The following is an 8,850-nucleotide window of genomic DNA, read 5'->3' as shown; positions in this document are numbered from 1 at the left end:
TGTTCATTTGCAGCCACTCGCTCCTCCCATCAACACAAACAAGTCAGCTGTTTGCTTTTCTTGCCGTGCCGTGCTGTGCTGCGGTTAATACACACCATGGTATCTTCCCTCTCGTCGCTGACATCCGTCTGTAGGCTGCTAGACAGACAGCGCCTGCTTCTCCACCTCCACCGCCACCTCTACCTTCCACTCCTCCTCCTTCCCCCCCTTTGTGGTGGTGGAGTCTGCCTGTAGTCCGTATCCGGGTTGGACGAGCCATCCGGAAGCGCGGGACTCCTCTTGAAAGAACTCATTTACCCAGATGCCCCAGCGACACCTCAACTTACAGAACTGGCTTCTTGGGCTTCGGGAGTGTTTCCCATTTAAACAAACAGAGCCGAAGATGGCGGAGAGTTAATGGTGTAAAGAAGAAATTATCGATTCGCGAGAGATACGTCCACGAGGTAAGACCGTGCAGCATGTGCGCTACCATTCAGCAGTTTAACCAGACTTTGCATTTGGTTTGCATTTCGATAGAGGACGGAAATGTCTTGACTTGGGTTTCCAGCGGCAGTGCGCACACAATATTGGCATCAGTACGGAGCGGAGGGCACAGTACATGCTCTTTTTAGTAAATGACAGAACATTTCACCTGCTCGTAACTGTGATGAGCCGCGTGTTGGGTGTCATGTTTATTTGCCAGTTTGCGTTGCAGCATGGGGGAACGTTTGGCACATTTCATAAACTTAACTTGGTCACACGAGCTGGCCAGTTTACGCACGAGCCGCTGGATCACAGAAGTGCCTCCAAAAGATATGCTATAGAACATGACGAAGTTTTGGAGCAGCACATTTTTTTTTGGACTTGCATCCTCGCGCTTGAACACAAAACACAAGGTGATATTTAACTGGTTTATCTCGCTTACTGCCGGCTGTCCGCGACAGTCGGTAGGAAACAGCTGAGCCCGATGCTGTCGCAACATGAGGGAATTTGGACCGAGATGTTTGTTGATCAAGAGCGTGCAAACACGCTCAGCTGCGTACTGTATTTGAAAGAGGCTCCTGCTGTATTTTGCTGGTCTCTTTACAACAAACATGCGCTGCAGGAAGGAAGCAGACGATGGTGACCGTCTGTCAGTCAACCAGCCTCTCAGCCAAGACCGATTAAATTAAATGAAAAGTGCACCGGGTCTACGGTGTGTCTCCAACGTGCAAGTCGGTGCGCTGGACAGGTCAGACATTGGCTTAAACTGTGTGAGGTGAAAGACTGAATGGTCGTCGTGCTGGTGTCTTTCCTGTTAAGTCTCCTTCATAACCCTTCCTGCCATCTGCTTCATCCTCAGAAATGTGTCTAACTGTATATCCGCAGGGGGCAGCAACGTGGCCCTGAGCATACCCGCTGCTCTGCAACTATGAAGGTGCACGGTTTGATCCCTGAAACAGCCAGCCGTGTGTGTGTGTGTGTGTGTGTGTGTGTGTGTGTGTGTTTGTGTGCGTGCGTGCGTGCGTGTGTGTGTCGCGAGCGCGCGCTGGAAAGCACTGTGTCCTTGAGCATGACACCAGAGCACCAGCTCACACTGGATAATGGCAGTCTTACACTTCAGTGTGTGTAAACAGAGGTTGAATAGGAGTGATGCTGCAGGTGAGGGATGTGAGGCTGAGTTAATTATATTGAAGTCGGTGTGTCTAAATTTAGATGCGTGTCCAAATGTAGCTGCAGCTAGTACATTTTTTTCATCACTTGTCTCTTTTATGCCTATAATATATATAAATAAAAAAATTAAAAGGGCGTTAAAAAGACAATTAAAGACAGCCACATCTCAAAAACTGCTCAAAAGTATACATTTGCAGCAAGTTGGATGCTGGACGCAGAGAAAGGCTGAAGCTTTATTGATACGTGACATTACAATGCCTAAAATGGTCACTGTTGATGATACTTTTTTTTTTCTTTTTCTGAAAGGTTTTCATGAAAAATAAAAACGAGTTCAAATTTCAGCTGCCATGTCAATATAAAATACTTTAATAGGCTGAAATAATGGCTTCTACAGCAAACTAAGAGTCATCTAAATGTTAGTCAATAAGAAGAGACTTAGTTGACAAAATTTTGGCTGCTTGGTTGGTTGTTGGGTGTAAAACTGAGTGAGTCGCAAACAGTTGTTTTGGTTAGATAGTAATTATGCACGTCAGGCAGGAAATCCAAAATGTGGGATCATTTAGAGAGCATAGGGAACAACTCTGAGAGAATGACATGCAAACTCTGCAGGCAAATGTTTGCCTATCATTCTTTGACTTCAAACATGGCTTATCATCTGAAACCTGTAAGTAGCTCAGTGGTAGACACTTTGTATCACCACTCACTTTAATATTAGACTGAGGGTTTCCTTGTTGGTTGATTGAAACACAGCTTTTTTTTTTTTTTTTTTAAAGTTCCTGCACAAAGCACAAACTACTCAAAAAACTATATAAATAAAGAGAGAAAAAAATTCTGGTGCCCGTCTTTATGAAGTCGCAAAGGTATGTCAACCTCATCTCTTGAACAGATGCTAGTCCAGAAGCAAAAACACTGTTTGGGACAACTCTAGTCAGCTAATTGATGAATTGACCGAGAAAAAAAATAGTGGATATCATTTTTGATAACTGCTATCCAATAAAATACCCAGTTCTTAAATGTGAGCAGTTGCTGGTTTCTTGGTTGGTAATAACAGTAAACTTGGGTTTGGGGCATTTAAAGTTGTAACCATGAGCTTAGGGAAACAAAAATGGGCTTTGTTATGCAGAAAAAATATTAATTTAGAAAATAACAGACAGATGACAGGATAGTAAAAATAAACACATGCAGGTCAATTACCTTGTTCTATGTATCTTACTGAAATGTTTTATATTCAGTCTCATTAAGTCACTTACGGTAAATAATTTGGCAACAGAAAGGTTCCGTTCTAATTTCACTGATGTATAGTTTGTCAGATGCTCTCTGAATTATCTGGCTGCTGCTTGTTAAGGGGTTTAAATGATGAATTTATTATTAACAGTATTGGAGAATTAATTGCTTCAGCTCTGTGCCCTGAATTTTTCTGTTGCCCAAGCGGGGGGTGTCGCAGTGAGAAGCTGTTGTCTCATTCCACGGCGCCCCTATTCTGACAGATTTACAGTCAACTCTGTGGTCCAAGTCTCTGCACACGTGCTGTCACACACACGCCTACAACCTGCTCACAAGGAACCGAAGGGATTGTGGACAGGGAGGGCTATGAGCAAGCTGCTAGGACTCATGAGGGGTTTCGCCAAGTGCATGGCGGGATGAATGCATTGACGAGGAGGAGGAGGGTGACAGTGATGCATTATGTTTGCTGAATGAGGAAAAAGGGGACAGAGGTTAGCAGGGGATGCTGGTGACTGGGTCAGGCACTGGGGGCAGGGCTCATGAGGCTGAGTGGGAGCGAAGCAGGACCTCACACACCAGCCTGGGAGCTGGTGAATATGTGTGCGTGGATGGAGAGGAGGAAGGAGGGGGTGTGTGCAGAAAGAGGAGGGGCTCAGGTGGAGCCTCTTGCTGGAATTCCACCTGGTATTTTTCATCTTTTGTCTGCATCCTGGTTTTCGGTCGAGCTCATTTCTGCCCTCCTCAACATTGCTTGCCATTTCTGTTTTTTCCCTTCTCTGTTGTGGAATCAGGAAGCTTTCTGGTTCAAATTGTTCACATTCTTTGCCATGCTTGCTTCTCTCTGTGGCATGTCTGCCGCTGTCCCCTGCCTCCCCCATCTGCAGAGTACCGAGCTAACTGTTATCCTGTTGTTGCTGGGGCCCCTCTCCAACATGTCAGTATGTGTTAAACAGGAATTAATCTTCACCAACTCTCATTGATTTCACTCTGTGGAGGAGGGGGCCTGTATATTTAAATCTCACTCATTTTTGTCAACCTGTCGTTTACTCAAGCATCCCCAATCCAGCGTTGAATATTTGGGTACCTGATTTGATCAGGCTTTGCAAAGTTTTTTCAAAATTATATTTTGACCTCACGGACAATACGGTATTTTAAGTTTCATTAATCATACAAAAACCTGCTTTATATTAAGGTATCAAAAATCCTTTAATAAAATGTATTAAAAAAAAAGAAACGCATAAGCTATCCTCAGTGCTACAAGAACTTGTTCTAGAGTAGGACTGCTGAGATAAATAATGCTTGCATTATATAAAGACAAAATTATCATATATCAGATCGGCTGTTACATTTATATTTTGGCTTTCAACAATGAGTAAAACAAGTAAGTTAAGCTTAAGTGACTACTCATCCACATCTTTTCCCTTCACTAAAAGCCCAAACTTACTCCCATCATGATGTTGTATGTTTAGTTTATTTAGATATTAGATTCAACTCATTGTCATTGTGCACACAACGAAATGATCGTTCCAGGTCACTCATCCAGAGACGAGCATCTGTGGTCATGCAGCCAGAGACCGGCGCTACCTTTAGGCAATGTGGTTTAAGTGTCTTGCCCAAGGACACAATGCAGCGCAGGGACAGGGGCTCGAACCAGCAACCCTCCGGCTGCAAGGCGAACCTCACCCTAAAAAAGACCAGTTAAAACTTCAGTGCAATGCATGGCATTTCCAAAGTCATTATATTTTAAATAATTTTGAATTCAGTTGAAGCCATGGATGATGGCTATCTGATGTGCACATGTGGCAACTTTAAATAAAGGTGATTGTACCTCCAACCCCTCAGATCATGATTTTGAATAAAACCTAGAAACCAGTTGGCAGCCTCCTTGCTGGGTGAAATCAGTCACAAAGAGGTTGTTGGGAAAACCACCTTGTGATTGCTTTCTTCACTAGCAGATTGCCACAGTCGCCAAAGGTTGCATGGAAGATGCTGATTTGTGCGCAAAAAGCTACTTTCAGCTGCTCCCGCATTCACAAGGGGTCACCACAGCAGGTAGCACTGCATGTTTGATTTGGCAGATTTTTACACTAGATGCTGTTCCTGATGCAACCCCCCAAGGGATTCGCGTTTCCTGTTGGAATCAAACCAGCGATCTTTCACTTGTTAGGCCAATTACTAACTAACCACGAGCAGTAGTGAAACTTAAACGTGCAATGCAAACTGTAAACTTAGAACACTCCTTTTCAAAGTAAAAGTTGTTCCTCTACCACCGAAACCAACACATTTCAAAAGAACAAGAACAGATTTTTTCCTTAGTGACCGGTGTCTGCCAGGCTGTCACTGACTGGTCTTAGGTCTGTGTGACTGGGATATAATGTAGTTACTGATATGCTTCTTTGGACTTGGCAGTAATGCTATATATAGGAACCTGGAGCTGGACAGCTAGAGCAGATAACCAGTGTTGGAGTCATTACTCAAAAAAGTACATTACTACACATTACTCATAACTTTTTAAAACCGTAATGCATTATGTTACTCAACTTTAACATCACTCTGGTTTCTATCATGCTCTCTGTGCAGATGCTTGCAAAGAGCCGATGTTCTGTCCTGGACACAGTGTGCACTTTACCATAAGCCCCATGTGCTGGTTTGCAGATAATCGAAAAATCTTTGTAATGCAATTAACTATATAATTTTAACTGTAATATGATAACTGAATTTGCTATACTTATTTGTTAAATTATTGCAATGCATAAAAATGTAATGTGATTAAAGTTACATGCAGCACTGCAGATCACACACACACACACACATCAATTCATTTGTTACACTTTTATGCTTTCAGTACTAAATTTTCTGGCATGTTAAGAAGTCCAACAGTGAGATCAGAGGTTTACTGGATGACCACTTCTGACAAGATTTTCAATGCAAACATTTATATATAAACTTACATCTGACAGGTGGTGCTACAGACACATTTTGATCTACACTACAAAGTCTGATACAGGGCAGTGTGGCGGTGCAGTGTTTAGCGCTGTCGCTCGATGTTTGAATTCCCTGGTCTCCCGGCCTTTCTGCGTGGCATTTGCTTATTCTCATGGTTCAAAAACATGCATGTTAGGTTATTTGGTAATTCTAAATTGGCCACAGGTGTGTATGCAAAATAGAGAAAAGTGTTTTAGTGAACTGAATAAATGGCTGTCTTAATATGTGAAAAGGTAAAATGTGGGCTGTAGTGTAATGTACTTTGACTTTGGTCAATAAGATTAGAAAAGTGCTGGATAAATGCAGTTAATGATCCACTGTCATGAGTGGGTTTTTTTTTTGTTTTGCATTAATTAGTCAGTCCCCTATAAGCTTGAAGGTGGAGCAAAAATCAAACAAGCACCTATTTCTGGTGTGTTACATCTACGATTAACTCCCATTCATATATTTGTTAACATTTATGGCTCTCCTTCAGGTCAAGAAATCAGAAAGCCAACATACCTGCCTGTAAAGTTATCAAGAGTGACAATTTCCACTTACTCTTCTGATGATGAGTTGGCGGCAGAGGGGTTTACATGTTGGCTTTTCTTTTGGCATCTAAATAAGGTATATTTTATCGTCACGCTAACAGTTTGAAACCAGGGATTTTACCCACAGTAATGGGTAGCTGTTGTGCTTTCATGATTAAAGACGATACAAGAAGAAATGATGTCTGTGTTTAGCTGCGGTATCAGTGATCATTATTTTCAAAAGATGCTACGACGCTTAATGCCTAACAAAACACAAAAAACATAGAGGTAGGTCCATAAGTATTTGGATAGTGATATAGATAGATAGTGATATTTTTTTTTTTTTTTGTCATTTTGCCTCTGTACGCTAGCACGGTGGATTTAAATTGAAAACCAAACCAAATGGAAGTTCAGGGTAAGTCAGAATCAACTCCAGATCTTTTTTCTTTAGGAAGTGGCCTCAGCTGGGCATGAAACTGCTTGTCGGTCAGTTGTCCAGTTACTTTTGAGTTGCTGAAAATGGAGGACTATGTATAAAATTAGCTGTAATTTGTTAAGTTATTCAGATCCTGTACAACTGCAGCAAGAGCTTGGTCTGCATTGCTGACAATAAGTCAAGTGGTGGGAGGCTTCCCGCCTTGGTGACCTTAGGGCCCGTTTACACGATGCCATTTCAAAATGAAAACAGCGTCGCTTTGATGCGTTTCAGCCTCCCGTTTACACGGAGACGTTTCAGAAACGCTCTGTGTTAACACAAAGATGCTTGTGTGGCGGAAAACTGTGGCCGTCGCAACCATAGTGCGCATGTGCAAGTCACCTGTTTTCAAATCACCCCGGTTTCAAGCATTTACACGAGAACGCAAGCCAGTGCGCTTCTGAAACACTCCACTCTGGACCCCATTTCCGAAACACATCGTTTTCACTCCGTTGTCGTCTAAACGGAAGGGCGAAATGCATCAAAATGATGCTGTTTTCATTTTGAAACGGCGTCTAAACAGGGCCTAAGTCTGTGTCCATGGTCCTCAGCCAGAAAAAGGTGGAGTGCCCACTCCGGGATGAGATGCTGCCCCAAGTGGAGGACTTCCAGTATCTCAGGAGTTCATGAGTGATGGGAAAAGGGAGTGGGAGATTGACAGACCGATTGGGGCTGTGTCTGCAGTGATGCTACACTGGTGCGTCACAGTCAAGAGAGCTGAGTGTGAAAGCAAGGCTGTTGATTTACTGGTCAGTCTACGTCCCTACCCTCACCTATGGTCACGAGCTTTGTGTAGTGACCGAAAGAACTAGATTGCAGATACAAGAGGTAGAAATGGGCTTTCTTTGAAGGATGGCTGACCTCTCCCTTAGAGATAGGGTGAGGTGTGCAGTCATTTGGGAGGGGCTCAAAGTAGAGCCGCTACCCCTCCACATTAAAAGTAGCCAGTTGCGGTGGTTCGGGCATCTGACTAGGATGCCTCCTAAGTAGGGGTGTGCGATGTATTTCGTCTACGATAATATCTTAATTGCCGTGTTAATGATGCGGGAGCTGACGTTATCGAGTATGCTACTGACTGGGAAAAAAAAACAACAATCAAAAGGCCTCGACTCCACACGTTCACTACTTCATGCTTTAGTATAGGCTGCGCATTGAGTGATTTGTGCATTGAGTGCCCATCCTGTGTGCTAGCATAGCTGCCTAAACCGTACACCTAAAGCTGGAAATGAGTGAACACACTGCGCCAAGAGAAGAAATTCAGACATTGCCATCCTCGCAGTCTACCGCCTTAGATTTAATTCCTAGGCGAGGATCATCTTCACTCGCAGCAAGACAATCTGGGTTCGATTCCCGGTCCGGGCCATTCTGTGTGGAGTTTGCATGTTCTCCCCATGCTTGTGTGGGTTTCTTCCAGGTACTCCGGTTTCCTCCCACAGTCCAAAGACATGCATGTTAGGCTGATCGGACACTCTAAATTGCCCGTAGGTGTGAAATGTTTGCGTTTGTGTGTGTTGGCCATGCGATGGACTGGTGACCTGTCCATGGTGCATCCCGCCTTTGCCTGATGACACTGGGATTAGCTTGTGCTGTGCAAGCTAGTAAAATATAAGACATTTACAAACACATTTTAAGATAATGCAAAATATCGTTTATTATTGTTATCGAAAAAATTACAGAAAATATCGAGATATAATTTTTTTGTCAGTATCGCACAACCCTAATCCTGAGCTCCTCTTGGGTGAGGGTCCTACTGGGAGGAGATCCCGGGGCAGACCAGGGCACACTAGAGAGATTATATCTTTTGGCTGGCCTGGGAACGCCGCAGTGTCCTCCTGGATGAGCTGGAGGAAGTATCTGGGGGAGAGAGAGGTCTGGGCTTCTTTGCATAGGCTGCTGACCCCGCAACCCGGCCCAATAAGCAGTAAGCAGAAGAAAATGGATGGATGGATGATAAACTCCTTGACTTAAAGCTAAAAATTTGCACTTCAGTCTCATTGTGATTGTTTAAAATGTTTAAAATCCATT

General features: G+C 43.5%; 1 protein-coding gene across 1 annotated transcript in view; it reads left to right on the top strand.

The window, feature by feature from the left end:
- Positions 1-310: 310 nt before the first annotated feature.
- The window catches only part of LOC115782885 (nuclear receptor coactivator 3), a 70,849-nt gene continuing 62,309 nt past the window's right edge, over positions 311-8,850 (top strand). The window contains exon 1 of the mRNA XM_030733381.1: positions 311-443. The gene's annotated coding sequence lies outside the window, so the exon portion shown is untranslated. The remainder of the gene's footprint in view (positions 444-8,850) is intronic.

Source organism: Archocentrus centrarchus, chromosome 7 (assembly GCF_007364275.1).
Source record: "Archocentrus centrarchus isolate MPI-CPG fArcCen1 chromosome 7, fArcCen1, whole genome shotgun sequence".
NCBI classification, from domain to species: Eukaryota; Metazoa; Chordata; class Actinopteri; order Cichliformes; family Cichlidae; genus Archocentrus; species Archocentrus centrarchus.
The sequence above is the reverse complement of the archived record's forward strand: the minus strand, read 5'-3'. Positions and strand labels throughout refer to the sequence as shown.